At 41.3% G+C, this 18,821-nt stretch overlaps 1 pseudogene; it reads right to left on the bottom strand.

The window, feature by feature from the left end:
- Positions 1-18,577, bottom strand: part of LOC149251275 (uncharacterized) — a 35,773-nt pseudogene extending 17,196 nt beyond the window's left edge.
- Positions 18,578-18,821: the final 244 nt, after the last annotated feature.

The raw sequence follows: 18,821 nt of genomic DNA, 5'->3' as shown, positions 1-18,821 counted from the left end.
CCTAATAATGAATCCGTTCCTTGACCCCCTCCCAAAGGTGTGCTTCAGAAATCATCCTATAATGCAAACGCTAGAGCTAGACAACATGACAATATAGTCAAAGTTTTAGCTCAAGCGCCTTCAGTGATGTCTACTTTGGAAGTCCTCTAGACATGTCCAACACAATGGAAATCATTATTGTTTGCTATAGGAGATGTTGATCCTGGTGATTCTAGTTTGATTACTTTCGATCTTGAAAATCATGTTCCTCGTCTAACTCATCATATTGCTTTTCTGATTCAAGTTATTATAAAAGGAAAGATGATCCATCAGACTATCATTAATGAAGGTGCTTCCACCTAAATCATGTTTGTTTCATGTTGGAAATCCATTGGCTCTCCACCCCTTAACCAATCTCTGAACACCTTGGAGGCCTTTGATGGCAGAGGATCCCATCTATATGGTATTCTCACAAATTTTCCTATCACTTTGGAAGGAAATACTATTGAGCTAGAAGTGGAAGTTGTAGACGTTGTTACACAACATTTTTTCATTGTCCCTGTACTCCCCGTTCCTTGATCCTAGAGGACCTCTACAGTGAACCCCACATGCTTTTCATTCATGAAGAAACTCCCATTATGTACCTCTTCATGAGAAGATCAATTCCCTTTTGCATCGTTTCCCCTGGAACTTCTATTTTACCCAGTTTACAAGACCCGTGCTAATGACCTTTGTCTCCCCCCCACCAATGTGCAGAGATTAGCACTATCCCTAGCACCGACCAGAGCGATTGAGCTGTGTTCCATTTGCGTCAGTACTGTTATGGAATTTTTTTTCAATTAAGAGCCGAAGCTTCCATCTCTAGAAGCTTCGTAATGAAAGTCTGGTAAATGGTTTGGCTGGATGGGGTCGAGGATGTCAGTTTGGGCTCCTTTCCCCTATAATGATGGAACTACCTCAAGGGAGAAGACCTTCTCCGATGAGGGGTGGATCCATCTCCCATCCATTTTTCTTATATAAACCTCCCTTCTTCCCAAGCACGAGCTAGTGTTGATGTGGGTGTGCTAGTGTTATTTTGGTTTGGAGTAAACAACAAGCTATTCATAGTTGTAGCTATCTAGTTGTGTGAGGGAGAAGTGTGATTTGGTTTGGAGTGAAGCCTAAAGGGAAGAGCCTTAAAGCTATTATTGATTAAGGCCATCATGGAATGTTAGCAGAAGTGTGTGGGAACCTGGTCTTGACAGAGGAGAACCGCAACGTCAAGACAATGGTTGTAATCTCTTCTTGATATCAATATATATGCAACTATCAATTGATTTCGCACATGTTTTGTCATCTTACATATTCATGGCTTAATGTTTCTTAACTTTTTAAGTAGGTTGAATTATAATTTGTATATTATCACAATTGTTGTTTGTTATTTTTTACTTGTTTCAGGTGCTTGAAGAAGGAAGCGAGAGATAGCTGGAGCGAGTAAGCAAGGACATCATCAAATGCAATAAGCGTACTAAGAGGTAGGCCCTCTTAATTGGTTCTAACCTAAGGAAATCTTCCATAGAATGTATCTATTGTGGCTATACCCATTATCGGGCTAGAGGAATTTGTTTGTTTCCGCTGGGGATCCAATCCTTTTTCTTGTCTTGGATTTCATGATTTCGTGAAAACTTTTCTAGTTCCACTTTTTCCCTTTGGTTATGTTTCTTTTCTCCTGCTTACTGGCCTGAGTTTGAAATTCATAGTAATAGATCTGGTCTCTATTTCAAAAAAAGATATTTTTTTCTTAGTTTCCTCGATCAGCACGCTTAATCCACTGAAAGTCACGCCGATCAACATGATATGCTAAGTAACAGTCGCGCCGATCAACATGATATGCTGAGGAATAGTTGCGTCGATCAGTGCGATATGCTAAGGAATAGTCACGTCGACCAGCCTCTTGCGCTTGTTGTCAGTTAGGCAGTCGTGTTGTTGCTTATAAGTGAAGATTAGGGTTCAACCCCAATCTTGGCTAGTGTGTTCTGCTCTTACGATTTTGACCTCGTAAGCCTTTCAGACCATTTTCTCCCTGACTAGAAAGCTGCTTTTCATATGGTTTTGTTTGCTTGTTGGCTTATCATCTTTCTACTTGATTCCATGAGTCATTGGGTGGTCAGCGACATTAGGGCATCTAGTTAGTTGTCCATTCAGCTATTTGTGAACTCAGTGAGTCAGGTTGTAGGTGTACTTACTCGTTGCATTTCATTTTTGGTCCTTTTACAACTTTGACCTCTATTACACAAGTTTGGAAAGTTTTCGTTTGCTTGTCTAAACGTTTCTTTTCCGGCATGGATCATGTTGCTTGTCTTGTTGTTGGTAAAGTCGGTGTTTCATTAGTTTGAATGAGTTTCTCTTTTCATGTTTTCATCTACTTGAAGAGCTTATAGTCTCGAAAAAAAATTCATTAAAGAGTTGTATGCCAAAAGTTTATTTCATTGTTTTCATGAAAAAATATGAGATTCTAGTCTATTACAGCATTGTGCTACAATAACTTGCATCACTAAAAGACTAGAATTGCATTGGAATTTGGAAAAGGAAAATAACTATTTTGCTTTTGAAAGGACTATTAGATATGTGCTTGTCAAGAAATTAGGAATTGGAATGCATTTTTCATTAGTTTATTTTTCAAAAAAGTAAGGTAGTGAAAGATCATTTCACTTTCAGTTGCTTGATTGTTTGCATTTGATTGAGTAGTTTCTACCCTCTCTAGTGTAGGCATTTCATCGAATTGAAAGGGTCTTGTCTCATTTAGTTGCATTTAAGGTTTTTCAAGTCGCATCGCTAAGACCTGAAAACTGAAACATAACTCAAGATAAACTTTAAAATGAATTCAATTAACCTAAGGCACATTTGACATTTAACGATCATATCTAGAAGGTCTAGGCTAGAGACGTGTTCCGACGTCTTTAAACCTAGCAGCTATCGTTAGCTTCGGCATTAAACAGTGCTAGTACAGATTTTTGCTCCCTGTACCATCGAGTATATAACAGGAGACCCCTCTAGGCTACAATCCTTTATCCTTAGGAAGCTGATTCGGCTGCCTTGCAAACGTGATACATTGAACACAGCATTCGGGGAGATTGTCTGCTCGTACTTCTCGGTTCGCCAGGAGGCATTCTGTAGTTCACGGTTGCCTAGTAATAATGTTTACTTAGATCATCCAGAGTAGTCATTTTATCTTTTTGACTCATTAAACTTAAAATATCGTTTGAGCACTTGTCCTTTCAAGCTCGCTTCCAATCGAAAGCAATAGAGTCATCTTTGTTTCTTTCTTGACTCTTAAAAAATGAAAGAGCACCAATATTTTATGCGTATTAATAATTGATTGCCCACAATCCGAAAACACCCTATTAGTCTTTTTGAGACCAAATCATGAGTTTCCCTTAAATATCATTTTAAAGCCTTGAAGTTAATTTTTCTATCGACTAAGACAAGGTCATCATGGCTGAACCATCTGGTTCACCTAGTTCCTCTTCCTCTCCTCCTTCTGAAATATTTTCTGAGGAGTCATTTCCTGAGTTACCAGAGTCACTCAAGGACGAAGGTGTTGAACTCGGAATTGTTCTGAGTATTCCACCTTTGTTATCTCATCCTCCGCCTACTTTCGATACTGGGTCATCTGTTATTCTTGGTCCAGAATCTTCAGACAATCCTGTTCAAAATCCTGAGGACTCGCCGACCACTGACGGTCAGCTAGGATTGGTTATCTATCCTCTGAATCCTCTGTTTGACCGTGTTGTGATATCACCGCAACGTCCTTATATTCCATACAACTAGTCGGGTGTTCCTTTGGAACTATCCGCTCGTACTTCTTCAGCCATTCGTTGTCGTTTGTTTCCAGACATGGAACCCAAAGGCAATGCTCCAGCCACCTCTTCGGAAGAGTCTGAAGTTTCTACTCCACACACTGTTGAGGGGGAAGAGCTGCCTTTTCCTCCCGAGGGTTTCCCCTATTCAGGGGGTATTCCCTCTAGTTTGCCACCCAACAATGTGTCTTTAGTGCAGTTGGTTTTAAGTACACATAGTGCCTCTTCACTTTATCATAACCTTGTTTGGGCATCAGGCGCCATGCCCACATCAGGTCCGTTCGTTGTGAACACAACTTCCCACCAAGCTATTACCTCAGTCCCGGTGCAATCCCAGTTTTACGTTGGGCACAACCAACAGTTTTGAAGAATGTCTCTGTTAGTTCTTCCATCCCTTTAGTCAGTGGTCAGGTTGTACCACCGCCTGGGGGCAAAACCTGAATGTTTCTATGGTATCAGGTGCCACCAACGTGAGTGGCTCACAAGCTCACATGCTTGGTATGAACCAACCTTCTTCTCGTATTATTCACAACCTTTTTGATCCCACTGGATCAAGCAATGTCCAGTACTAACAGGTTCAAAATCTCGTTGGTCCATCTAGATCAAGAAATGTTCAGTATCAGCAGCCCTATGGGGCTCAAGTCCAATACAAAACTCCTTATATTCCATACGGTTCTCAAGGAATGGTTAATCAACCTTGCACCTTCCAATCTGGGAAGTACATTCAGCGTGGCTATGGCCAGATTCAGTTCGGAAATTTTTGGGGCACTGTTCAAGTACCCTTACAACAGTAAGGACAACCTCTACAACAACAAGGGTAGCCTTTCTTACCGCAAGGAAAACCTTTGTTGCAGAAAGGGCTCTACGCGCAACCACAAGGGAAAATAATCCCACAGCAAGGTCAACTACAACAATTGTAAGGTCAACCCCTGCAATAGTTGCAGCAAACCATGCAGTATCAGATGCAATATGCTTCGCACACCTCCCAGCCCATGTCCTCGCAGGGCCAACCTCTGCAGCCTTAGGGACAAATTTTGCAACCAAAAGGTCAACCCTTGCAAAAGCAAAACCAACGAGGGCAGTAGCAACCCTTGTATACATATCAGCAGGGTCAACCCTTGCAAGGGCAGGGTCAAGGTCAAGTCTTGCAGCAGCAGGCTTAAAATCCTTATGTCCTAGGTCAACAGGTCCAGAATCCTACTAGCCAAGGGAATCAGGTACAGAATCCCTACGTCCAAGGGCAACAAGTGTATCAACCTTATGCCCAAGGACAACAAGTCCAAAATCCTCTTGTTCAGGGGCAACAGGTTAATCACTTGTATGTTCAAGGACAACAGGTCCAATATCCATATGTCCAAGGTCAACAAGCTCAACAGCTTTTTAACCCGTACGTTGCTTATCAGCAACCTATGGCCGAACAGTTCCAAGCTATTCAAGGTCAAAATCCACCCTATGATCAAGGTAATCCGCAATAGGGGCAACCTCAGATGCCATATGGCCAAAATCCCCCACTGTGGAGCCAAAACCCTTACCAGCAAGGATGGGCTCTTCCATTCGGACCTTCTTATCAACCCCCCATGCCTTTTAACACCCAATTGTCATTCTTGGCTACACTCGAGTTTCCAGATGTATCTCACCTTATGAATGATCCAATCCTTCATTTGCCATACTGGCCTCCAGTGTCATCCAAGATACCAAGCAATTGTCCAAAGTTCAATGGGAAAGCTAAAGAATATCCTCAGGCCCATATGATGACATATCACCTCCGGTGCTTGTTGAACTCATATGTTGATGATTCCATTCATCTTCGTCTTTTACAACGAACCCTCACTGGTGCTGTAACTAAGTGGTACATCGAGCTACCTCGAAGTAATTACCATGACTTTAACTCTTTAACCATGGCTTTCCTCACACATTTTTAGTTGTCGATTCGCTATGAAACTGGCACCTATTTTCTCACATTACTTACGCAAGATACTGCGACACACATCTTTGATCACATCCATGAATGGAGATGTAGATGTCGCCTAATCAAATTTGAAATTTTTCATCAGCTGCTCACATAATGGTTCACCAAATCATTCATGGCCCCAATTTCTCGTGGTATAGCTATGGGTGGATGTGTTACTGAAGAGAAAGCCATCGTTCGTGCCCAGTACTTGGATCTAGTTTAGTCTCAGTCTAGCACTCTATATGATTTATTACCCAATGCTTCGTGGCCATCATCCAATCCCGCAGCATCAAAGTCACAAGTTGTACCTCCCGTTGATGGATTTATTGGTTCAGTATCCCAGACCCCCACTAAATCTTCTTCCAAACAGAAGTTGGTCTCAAACGTTGTTCTGAGTAGTTCATCCCAGAATCCACCTGGCCCTGGTAAAACCTCAGAGGTCCACGTTGTCCATTTCACCGCAGCGGACAAATCCTCGAAAAGAAAGAAGAAAGGCAAAGGCAAGGGTAAATCTGATGCCCCAAAACAGGGTCCTCCCAAATCCTCTACTGGCGAATATTCGCAATGGATGCCTAAGTATCCTTGCCTCATTTCTGAGGAAGATCACTACACTAAGGATTGTCCGCGATGATCCGAAGTTAGTCACTTGCTCAAAGGGACCCCCGTTGTCCGCAAAGAGCCATTTTCATCTCAGCAAACCCAAATGGTAGACCAACCCCAATCTGCTTCCTCTACATCTCAAGTGTTCATGATGAGTACGCCTATAAATGTGTCTACTAGATTGAAATATTATCAAACTCCTGCTTCAACAGCTGGGAAAAAAAAAGAAGCCTCACTTTCTTCTTCTACCCCGCATTTTGGCCCTTTGCATATTGAGCGCCCTAACCCTGATTCTGCTATACTGTCTCCCTCTCGAGGTGTGCTGCGGAAATCCTCGTATAATCCCAACGCCCTAGCTGCTCAGCATTACAATATTGTTGAGGATTTGGCTCAGGTGTCGTAAGCCATGTCGGCTCTCAAGGTGCTGCAAAGTTTCCCATCGTAGCGGAAATCTTTGTTGTCAGCTATCGAGGGCATCGATCCCACTGATTCCAATTTGATAAGTTTTGATCTAAATAACCATGTTTCACGTCTCCCTCATAAGATTTCCTTTCTCATTAAGGTAATCATCAATGAGAAGACCATCCACCAGATTGTCATTGATGAAGGTGCTTCCACCTGCATCATGTCGACCACATGCTGGAAGGTTATTGGTTCTTCTACTTTGAACTAATCTCCGAACACTTTGGAAGCTTTCGATGGGCGTGATTCGTGACCCTTCGGTGTCTTACCTAACCTTGCCATCACTCTAGAAGGCAAGACAGTGCAAGTTGAGGTAGAAATTGTTGACACCAATCTCAATTATAATATTCTACTTGACCGAAGTTGGACCCATGCCATGCATGTCGTGGCCTCCTCTTTATTTCACGTGATTCATTTTCCCCAGCAAGGGAAGATTGTCACTATCGACTAGCTATCTTTCTTTACCTCTTCCTCCTCAGATGGTTCCATACGTCAAGCACATTGGTGCTCCCTATGAGAGTGTGGGGGTAGGTCTTTTCAAAGATTCTGCCTTAATGGGAATTTTTCCACTCCAACCTCCTCATGTTGCCTCTGTCAACATGATCTCGGTCAAATCTGATACTTGGGTCATACCTTCACCAAATCTTGTTGATACCTGGGGCAAGGTTATGCCACTTAGTCCCACCGAAGTCAATTTTGTGGAAATTGTTTTAGCTTCGAGTTATGAATCCTTTGATTATTTTATGTCGAAGACCTCTCTCGATACGTACTCTCAATCCCCATGGCTTGGCACTTTGGAATCACCTAATCCCTTAGACGAGACCTTCCTAGTTGATGAAGGTATCATGGAAGTCATGTCTCTTGGGGAACCACCTTGGATCAATACTCATCATCACTCCTCATTCCTACCTCATCCGGTGGTCATGTCTATCATTTTCGAAGAGTCCTCTTCTCCGTTTCCGCCACCGATCGTCACTCATGAAGTATGGTTGGAAGAAAATTTGGGTAATATTACCCAAACGATGCCGATTGGCATTTCTATCAAACCCGGTATCATTGAACACATTCATATTGGGGTATCTTGTTCTCCAGATGAGATCAAGACATATACTCATCTATTTCAGGAATTTCATGATGTGTTTGTGTGGTCCTATAAAGAAATTCCTGGCATTGATACTATCATTGTTGTGCACAAAATACCAACTTATCTGCACGCAAAGCCCATACACCAATGGCTTCACCCGGTGCACCCTAGGAAGGTCACTGCTATTAAGGGTGAAGTTGAAAAGCTTCTCAAAGCTGGGTTCATCTATCCCATCCCCCTTACAAACTAGGTGTCCAATATTGTCCCGGTGACTAAAAAACAGGGCACGATCTGCATTTGATTTGATTATCGAGATCTCAATCGTGCCTGTCCTAAAGATAACTATCCTACTCCCTTCATTGATCAAATCATTGATGAATGTGTTGGGAGTGAGATCTTTTCCTTCATGGACTATTTTTCTGGTCACAAGCAGATCAACATCGCACCAGCAGATCAAGAAAAGACAGCTTTTAACTGTCCGTGGGGTAAGTTCGCATACAAAAAGCTCCCTTTCTACCTCAAAAATGTTGGGGCTACGTTTCAGCAGGCAATGTCCTATGCATTTCATGATATTCGTAACATTGTCCATCCTTACTTGGATGACCTTCCTGCTCATTCTCGTAGGTGCCAAGATCACCCAGACCATCTTCGGTAGATTTTTTTGCGGTGTAGACACTATAACATCCGGTTAAACCCTCACAAATGTTTTTTCTGAGTAGAATCCAGACGACTCCTCGGCTTCATCGTTTCCAAGGATAGTATTTGCTTGGATCCGCTAAAAGTCGAGGCCATTGAAATTTACCCCCTCCATCTTCACTGCACCAAATCCAGAGCCTGCAAGGAGAGGCCAACTTTCTCTGTCGTTTCATACCCAATTATGTCGGGCTAGCCACAAGATTTACCCGGTTGCTAAACAAGGAACGCCCTTTGTATGGGACGAGATGACCCAAAAATCTTTTGATGATCTCAAGGTTGTCCTTGTAAATGCTCCTCTATTGCACCCGCTGAATTATTATCGAGATTACTCCCTTTACCTAGTCGTGGCCCTTAGCACCATTGCTATGGTCCTTGTCCAAGATGACGACGAAGGCAACAAACAAGTGATCTACTACCTTAGTCAGAATCTTCTCGACACTGAAACATGTTATGCACATGTCGAGAAGTTGGCTTTGGCTATCGTCCAAGTTGTTCAACGCTTTCGGCACTATATCCTTCTGCATACGACTAAAATGATTTCTGAATTCAACCTCATGACCTATATCCTGAGTCGCCAGTTGCTGGGGGGGAAATATTCTAAATGGATCGTCATCCTGCAAGAATTTGATTTGGTATTTACTATTGCCAAATCTAAGAAGTCACTCATTTTGTTCCCTTCCCTCTAAGTCTCTTCCTGTTGGTGCAGATGAACAGCTTCCAGATGAGACCCTCTTTCTGATTAGCACCCTTGATCCATGGTACAGTGATATCATCGTGTATCTCCAAACATCCACGTTTTGGTCCACGTTGACTAAAGATGATCACTGAAGGATTTGGCATCAATTCCAAACCTACCATATTATTGGTGATACTTTATACTGCGTCAGTGTCAATTCAGTTCTTCATCGATGCCTTACGATCGAGGAAGCTAAAAGAGTTCTCAATGATTGCCACTCTGGGGCATGTGGTGGTCATATGCCCAGCTATGCTACCACTCAAAAAATCCTTCGCGCTAGTTATTTCTAGCTGTCTATCTTCAAGCACTGCATTCTTGTTGTTCGCAAGTGCCACGAATGCCAAATTTACCAATGCTAGATGCGTGCCCCAGCTGCTCACCTACACCCCTTCATTACCTTTGGTCCTTTTTCCAAATGGGGTATCGATTATATGACATGTAACCCTCATTCGGTGGAGGGGCATGCCTATATTATCGTCATTATGGATTATTTCACCAAATGGGTTGAAGCAATGCCTACATACTCTGCAGACAGTAAGACGACAACTCAATTCCTTTTCAACCATGTTATTTCTAGGTTCGGCGTACCTCAAGCCATTGTCACCGACCATGGCTCCCATTTCCGAGATTACATGATGGCTGAGCTGACATCTGCATTGGGTTTGCACCATGATGGATTGACCCCATATTACCCTTAGGCCAACGGCCAAGTTGAAGCTGTGAACAAAGTCTTGGTCACAATGCTTCAGCGTACTATTGGGATGCACAAGTCAAATTGGCATCTCATGCTCTTTTCAGCTTTTTGCACCTACCGAACCTCAACCAAAGATGCAACTGGTTTCACATCATTCCAGCTGGTCTATGGTCTAGAAGCAACATTGCCGATCAAATGTGAGATTCCTTCACTCAAGTTAGTTGTTGAACTCCTCCTCGAAACGTCACATCAAGAGAAACGCCTCTTATATTTAGAACGACTAGATGAGACTCGCCATCTCGCCACCTTGGTCATCGAAGCACAAAACAAACGGGTCAAATCCCATTTCAACTAGTCAGTCTCTCCTCACACGTTCTCTAAGGGTGATTTTGTCTTACTATATGACCATGCTAATGATAAGCTGGGGCCAGGCAAGTTCAAACCCATGTGGCATGGGCCCTACATTGTGAAACTTGTTTTGCGGAAAGGAGCCTATAAGCTTATTGATTATGAAGGAAATCCTCTCGATAAGCCCCAAAACGGGCTTTACCTCAAGAAGCACTATGCTTAGGTCATCTTGCATGGCTACTTGTGTACATTAGTGTGTCATTCATTTTTGTGCAGTGTGGTCTTGCATATTAGTTTTAAAACAACTTTCATGTTTACTATGATTTTCTTGCTTTGCAGATGTCTGTGACTCCACACATTGGTTTCGCTGATGGTGCTTTTCGTAGTACCCGAAACCTATCATCCGGAGCATGGGTGTTTTATGACCCTAATGCTAAGTTGATTGACCTTCAAGGTATTTGTCTAGGTTGCACAACTAACGACATTAGTGAATACAGTGCGGTCATCGAATTGTTGTCAGAAGCCATTGTTCTTGACATTAGAGAGTTGGTTGTCAACCTGGATTCGCAGCTTGTCGTCCTTCAAATCAATGGGAAATATTCCATCAGAAACCCTCAAATATTGAGAATGTATCTCTGTATCTGTATATTGGAAAGACATTTTGATTACATTACATATCATCATATTCCTAGATGCATGAATACATTGACAAATGCATTAGCTAATCATGTGTTGGATAGACATTTACGAAACATGTGAAAAGATAAAACAAACCATTTGTACCATAGTAGACAAGAAAATACAACATATATATCTATGTGATAACATTTGATACATCAAAACCCCAAAAAATAATATGTGTGTCCAAAATAACATCAACGACTCGCAGGCCTCATATATTCGTGGCACGCAGGCCTCAAAAAATGTAATTCCTGGACCTAGGAACTAATCAACATGGTGATCATGGTAGCATGATACAGCTTGTGCAACATGAGTTAGAAATCGGCGGATCCGATCCGAGACTCCCACAGTGTGCCTCTGGTACTGACGTGGAATGTATCCTACCTGAGCATACTCAGGGATGCCACGAGTCAACCCCTCAAGGTTCCTCATGATCTCCTCCTCATTGTCACTCCCTTCCTGATAAGGGGCGACGACATCAATAGGGCGGGGGACGTCCCTGGCTATTGGGGACATCACAGCAGACCACTCTGGTCCAACATCTGCATTAATAAGAGAAATGTTATAAGCATATAGATACCAAAAGCAATTAAAAAAATCTAAAAATTAGAAAGTTGATTTTTTACCTTCATCGTCAAAATCCTCTCCATCTGGTAAGGGCATGTTCGTATCTCCATGAAAATCGATGCTGCTATATGGCTAGTCCTCCACGATGATCTTCTATCATTGTAGCCATGGAAAGAATGCAGGTTTGTATGACATGTGCTGACCCCCAGTGAACCTGGGCATCAAACGACTCCAGTGGGCCATCCGCGGATCGCGTGGCATAGGAGGATCTACCTCAGTCAGCTGATATTGGAATAGTGGTACCTGTTCCAAGAAGAAGGTCACAAGCACAGATCTGAAGCAAAATTTCTTCTGATTCCCCGCCTTAGTTTTGGACAGTTGGTGCTTTATGTTGGTCTTCATGGCCTTGACCCAGTTGAAGATCGTAGGATTTGTACATTCGATAGCATAAAGGAACTTCAACTTGTTGGTCTCATGTTCTACCTGAGACCCTGCCACTCTATTGATGGTCAACAAAAGAACTCTCAGTGTCAGATCCCAAACACTGGAAATCTCTATCTTCCCACTCTTGGATTTCAGGGCCTCAGGACAGTGTTCAGCAAGTAATGAAGATATGCTTACCCCAATCAATCGTGACCCATACAGGTTCCCTAGTTCCCCTCTTCAGGACAGTCCAGTGATGAAGTATATATCTCAAGTTTCCAACTCCAGCTCCTAGTCACCAATGACAAATATCTCCCGATTAATATCCCAAAGACTAATCAAGTACTGAAGAAACTCGGGCTGGGCCTGCATCCCTGGAGTGAGAAATAATTTGAGGAGCCTGCAAGCCCTCAAAGCTTCTAGGCAATTTGGGTCATTCATTGCCTGGGTGTCAACATCCTCATGTTCCCGTTCTTTCCAATCCACCATTTTCAGCGATTCTTTCTTGCAAAAGCCATTAATTTGAGTCAACAATCATGCTTGGCCCATAAAATTTGAATTTTAATGGTGATTTTTTGAGGAAATATGGTTTTTCCCTATTCACAGCGCCGACGCACCTATTTTAAAAATAGTTTCACAAACGACGCAACTGGATTTCGTTTTTGCAAAACCCCCTCAAAAAACTAAAAAAATGGTTAAAAATAGAAAATAAAGGACATGAAAATGGAGCTCATGGCTTTGGTGTTTACCTGGAACTGGCGGCTCGGTGATTGACCTCCCGGATCTCCCACAATTTGCTCCGGAAAAATTAGGGAAAAAGTGAGTAAAAAGTTTTTCACAGCAAGGTAAAATGGTAAACGGTAAAAATATATTTACTTTTCTCCTTTTTATTCATTTTTTCATGAAAATATCAGGTGTTTGTAAATATTTTAACCTATTTTGCCTCAAGAACTAGATAATAAACTTTACCTTTTTGCACAGCGATACGTGATCGATGTTCGACGATGATGACGATTCACGTTTCAGCTCTTTTTTCGACTCGTTAAGCTCATATGAAAGGATTTCCAAGTGTTTTTCCCTTTTGACTCGTAAAAGAAAATAAAATGGGGGGTATGCTTTCAAGCTCTTTTCCAACCCTTTAAAAGCGAAAAGATGGCCAAGCCCATGTCGTTTCGAACTCAATAACAGATGCGAAGCGTCATGTGCCTAGTATAAGTTTACCCCTTTTTCGGGCTGGGAGGCACTATTTACAAAAAAGGTACTCCTTGACTAAAATGGTCAAGCGGCTCTCTCAAGTATCATTTTCTACCTTTTCGGGCTTGAGAGACACAAATGTATGAAAAGGGACCATGTGGAGTTTTCTTTTCCGTGTCTTTTTCAAACTCTGTAAACATGAAAAAGATACTGAGTTACACCTTTGCCAAACTCGTTAAACTATTAAACGACATCGGATTTGTCACCATGATGAACATGAGCTTCTCTTTCCTAGGGCTCGTTAAACTTACTAGGTCGGATTAGTCCAAAGGATGAACTTACAGTGTAAGCATATGCTATCCCCTTCAAGATTGTGATTAAAAAATAATTGGGGTACCTGCCAGAAATGGTGGGGGGGAATTGGAAATCTATCAGTTGTGTCGGCAGCTCACTCTTGAACATGACATTTTTTTCTTCGTGTCAGGTTGGGATATCCTCCTTTGTACCGTTGACCTTCCTGGGTTTGGGTCATTCATTTTTCCTTCCATTTGATCTATGCCATGTCATCATGACTACCGATCCCATGGATCCAAAAGCTACCAAAGTTCCATTTGTGTCACTGATATGTTCAAGAGTTTTTCTTCTGCAGTTACACTTACCTTTATTTCTCTGTATCATCCAAAATCATTTTTCATCCTTTCGTCTTGTGTCAATGATGTGGGAAACATTATGGCCCTCCTTCGACATGATCATTTCCCGTCGACTTCAGATCATTATCTTGGATTTGACTGAGAGACTCCCTTCCAGTACCTTAGAGCTTGCATGCCCTAATGGCAAGTTCTTCACACTCGATTACAAGTTCACATCATTATCTTTTGATCGAGTGATTTCACAGGTGTTCAACTTCAATTCTTCTATTCACATTCCATGGATTGTGTTGATAGTACCTTGAGGACCATTGTCATTATTGGTGGTTTCTCTCGTGCTTGTTAACAGTTTACATCATTGACTGGTAATCAAGTGACTTTCTAGCATGTTCGATGTCAACACATCTATTCACATGTTAGAATTTGTACTTTGATCGGGTCGTGTTGGAGCGCAAGACCCTAGACTTAGATCACAAAAGTCTAGGTTGTGAAGTGATGTGACATGGTTATGTTGATATGCATGTCTCTTTCAGATGGATGGTTGCGACCATACCATGAGTTATCAGATGTGATCCTTCTCATTATTGGATGGTTGCGACCATACCTTGGTTTCATTATGATCCTCTTTGATGGATGGTTGCACCCATACCTGGATCCATTTACATGATCATTCTCTGGATGGTTGTGTCCATGCCATGATTCATGTATCATTTGATAGATTTTGCAGATATGTATATGAATATGTACTTTCTTGCAGGTTTTCCAATGACGGACTAATGCCCCCCGCACTGATTCATAAAGCATTTCATCCCTCACTCTAGCTTGGCCTTCATGCTTTAGGGGGCATCTGTTACACATCATTTTGTCACTGTCCCTATACTCCCCATTCCTTGATCCTGGAGTACCTCTATAGTGAACCATACATGCTTTTCCTTCATGAAGAAACTCCCATTATGTCCCTCTTCATGAGCAGATCAATTCCCTTTTGCACCATTTCCCCTGAAACTTCTTTTTTTCCCAGTTTACAAGACCGATGCTAATGACCTTTGTCTCCCCCGCACCAATGTGCAGAGATTAGCACTATCCCTAGTGCCGACTGGAGCGACTGAGCTGTGTTCCAGTCATGTCGGTCCTGTTATGGAATTTTTTTTAATTAAGAGCTGAAGCTTCCAGCTCTAGAAGCTTCATAACGAAAGTCTGGTAAATGGTTTGACCGGATGGGGTCGAGGATGTAAATTTGGCTCCTTTCCCCTATAATTATGGAACTACCTCAAGGGATAAGACCTTATCCTATGAGGGGTGGATCCATCTCCGATTCATTTTTCCTATATAAACCTCCCTTCTTCCCAAGCACGAGCTAGTGTTGATGTGGGTGTGCTAGTGTTATTTTGGTTTGGAGTAAACAAAAAGCTATTCATAGTTGTAGCTATCTAGTTGTGTGAGGGAGAAGTGTGATTTGGTTTGGAGTGAAGCCTATAGGGAAGAGCCTTAAAACTATTATTGATTGAGGTCATCATGGAATGCTAGTAGAAGTGTGTGGGAACCTGGTCTTGTTAGAGGAGAACCGCAACATCAAGACAATGGTTGTAATCTCTTCTTGATATCAATATATATGCATTTATCGATTGATTTCCTACATGTTTTTTCATCTTACATATTCATGTCTTAATGTTTCTTGACTTGTTAAGTAGGTTGAATTACAATTTGTCTATTATCACAGTTGTTGTTTACTTGTTTCAGGTGCTTGAAGAAGGAAGCGAGAGATAGTTGGAGTGAACAAGCAAGGACATCACTAAGAGGTAGGCCCTCTTAATTGGTTCTAACCTAAGGAAATCTTCCATAGAATGTATTTGTTGTGGCTAGACCCATTATCGGGCTAGAGGAATTTGTTTGTGTCCACACTTATAATTTTACTTCACCATAGATGTGAAACTCAATTACAACCTTCTTCTTGGGCGAAGTTGGACCCATGCCATGTTTTGTGTGGTTTCCTCTTTGTTCTGGGTCTCCGTTTTCCTCAAGAAGGAAAAATTGTCATTGTTGACCAATTGTCTTTTTTCTCTTCCGGTGCCTAGAACGGAAACATCCCATATGTCGGGAATACCGAAATTCCATATGAGAGTGTGGGGGTAGGTATTTTTAAAGATTCTAACTTAATGGGAACTTTTTTATCTCCCACCTTCGAATGTCGCCTCAATCAATATGATCTCTGTCTCTACAGATCCTTCGATTATTCCATCTCTGGATTAGATTGATTCGTTTGGTGATTCCATGTCGCTAACTCCGTTGGAACAAGCTTATCATGCAATTGTCTTGGCTTCAACAGTTGCTTTAGAAAGTCATGTTGTTTTTAGTATGAACCTGGATACTTATGCGCAATCTCCTTGGCTTGGTTCTTTGGATTCCCCAGATCCTTTGAATGAGACATTCCTCACCAACGAGAATATTATTGAGGTTATGTCTCTTGACGAAACTCCTTGGAATGATATTCATCATCGTTCTTCGTTTCTTCCAAGCCTGAGTGAGATTCCATCATGTCTTAAAGCTTTCATTTCTCATAACCCAATGCATCCACTTCAAACACCTGTTTTGGTGCACGAATTCTTTTATGAAGGTAATATGGGAAATATTACTGCAACCTTGCCTATTGACATTTCAGTTCACCCTGAAATTGTCCAACTCTTTCAACTGGCAGACCCTTTCCCCATCATGGGATTAATTTTTTCTTGCCTGCTTCCATGATATTTTTTCACCAAGTCTCTACCGTTTTCCCATTGTCGCAATGGGGGTTTCATCCTATGACTCGTAACCCTCACTCGCTCGGGGGGCATGGGGGCATAGCCTTTTATGAGTTTTACTTGGCCGATTCGATGCTTACACATCATGCCAATGGTGAAACCTCAGTTTTGTTCTCTGTTGATCGATTACACGAGTTTGAAAATGGGCTCAATCTGAAAAAGTATTATGTGTGAGTTCTGTGTAATTACTTTTGTACATTAGTTTTTGAATTCATTAGTGTGCGTTTTTCATTTCTTGGTGTGATTATTTGCTTTGTAGACATGTTGTTTTGCTTACCTTGTGTTCCACTCGGTTTGCAGATGTCGTCAAACCATTATGTTGGTTTTTCTAATGGCGCTTGTCGTAGCATGCAGAACTTGTCTTCCGCAGCTTGGGCACTCTTTGCGCCTGATGGCGAGTTAGTCGATTTACAAGGTATTTTCTTGGGACGGAGAACTAATCATATTGCCGAATACAGTGAAATCATTAAACTATTGTCAGAAGCAGTTTCTCTTGGCATTAGAAATTTAGTTGTTAAATTACATTCACAACTCGTTGTGCTACAATTGAATAATTATTATTCAGTAAGAAATCCACAAATTCTGCATATGTATCTACGTGTTCAATTACTGGAAAGAAATTTTGATTTTATCACATATACACATTCCACGTAATTTGAATACATTAACAGATGCATTAGAAAATTATGTTCTGGATGGAAATTTGCATAATTTGTAAAACTGATCATATCAGCATGACACATGAACACATAAGTAGAAAATAAAACATGCATATATATATATATATATATATATATATATATATATATATATATATATATATATATATATATATATATATATATATATATATATATATATATATATATATATATATATATATATATATATATATATATATATATATATATATATATATATATATCGCGTTTGTCAGAGTTTTTCATCAAAATATCAAAAAATAAAGTGTTCTAAGACACATGGCTTTCACAGCCTACAATAGTGCAAAAAGCAACTAGAAAGGCTATTTGCCTGCATGATACTCATGATAATCACTCGGACTAATAAATGATGTGGATTGGTAGACACTTCGACTATATGCCTCTAGTATTGCAGTGGAACGTCATCTATAGTTGCCTATTCTGGAATCCCACAGGTGATTACTTCCAGATTGTGTTCCATCTCCACCATGGGATTCACTCCTTCCTCATAGGGAGCATCTTCTACTTGACGTGCTACTCGTCGTGCTATTGGAGACATACCAGGAGGCCTTTCTGGCCCAACATCTGCACATTTATCACAAGTTAAATCTCAGATACACTTTCACAACAAAAAAAAAATCATAAAAAATCCAAAAACAAGTTTTCCCTACATCAGTCCATTGTTCACCTGGTGGTAGAGGTAGATCCGGATCCCATCTAAAAATTTTGCCTGCATAGGCATAGTCATCCACAACGATTAGTTGGTGACGCAACTAAATAAAAAACTGCGAAGGAAATGCATCTGTTGGCCCCCTCCTCCTCAAGGCGTGAGCTCACTCCATCTAACCAACCTCAGATCTTGTGGATGAGGATCTGGTACCTCCGTCCACTGATACCAAAATAGGGGCACTCGCTCCATAAAGAAAGTAAACAGAATCAAACTGAAGCCAAACTATTTCAAGTTTCCTCGCTTACCTTTGGTTAGTTGCCTCTTGATATTGGACAATAACCCACCACAGTAGTTGAATATTGTTGGAGTAAGGAATTCTACTGCATACTGGAATTGAGATTTTGAAGTCTCGTGTAAATCCTGCATACCGGATACATGAGCTATGGTGTATAGAATCATTCTCAAGGGAAGATTGTTGACTGTCGCTATCTTCACCTTCCCACCCATTGTCATTTTGGAACTCGAGCAATGTCTCCTAATTAGGGCACTTGTGCTCTCACCTCCAGGATGAGCTCCGAAGAGTTTAACTCTTTCCCCTCTTCTAGACAATCTAGTAATGAAGTAAATGTATATTTCTTCCAGATCCATTTCCTGGTCTCCAGTAATGAAGATTTCTTGATCAATATCCCATAAACTAATCAAGTAGTGCAATAGCTCGTTTTGGGCTCTGAATCCTATAGTTCGGAAGAAT

This window comes from Pinus tabuliformis, chromosome 7 (assembly GCF_031772625.1).
Source record: "Pinus tabuliformis cultivar Carrire ecotype Pingquan chromosome 7, CPIR1, whole genome shotgun sequence".
Taxonomy (NCBI): domain Eukaryota; kingdom Viridiplantae; phylum Streptophyta; class Pinopsida; order Pinales; family Pinaceae; genus Pinus; species Pinus tabuliformis.
The sequence above is the reverse complement of the archived record's forward strand: the minus strand, read 5'-3'. Positions and strand labels throughout refer to the sequence as shown.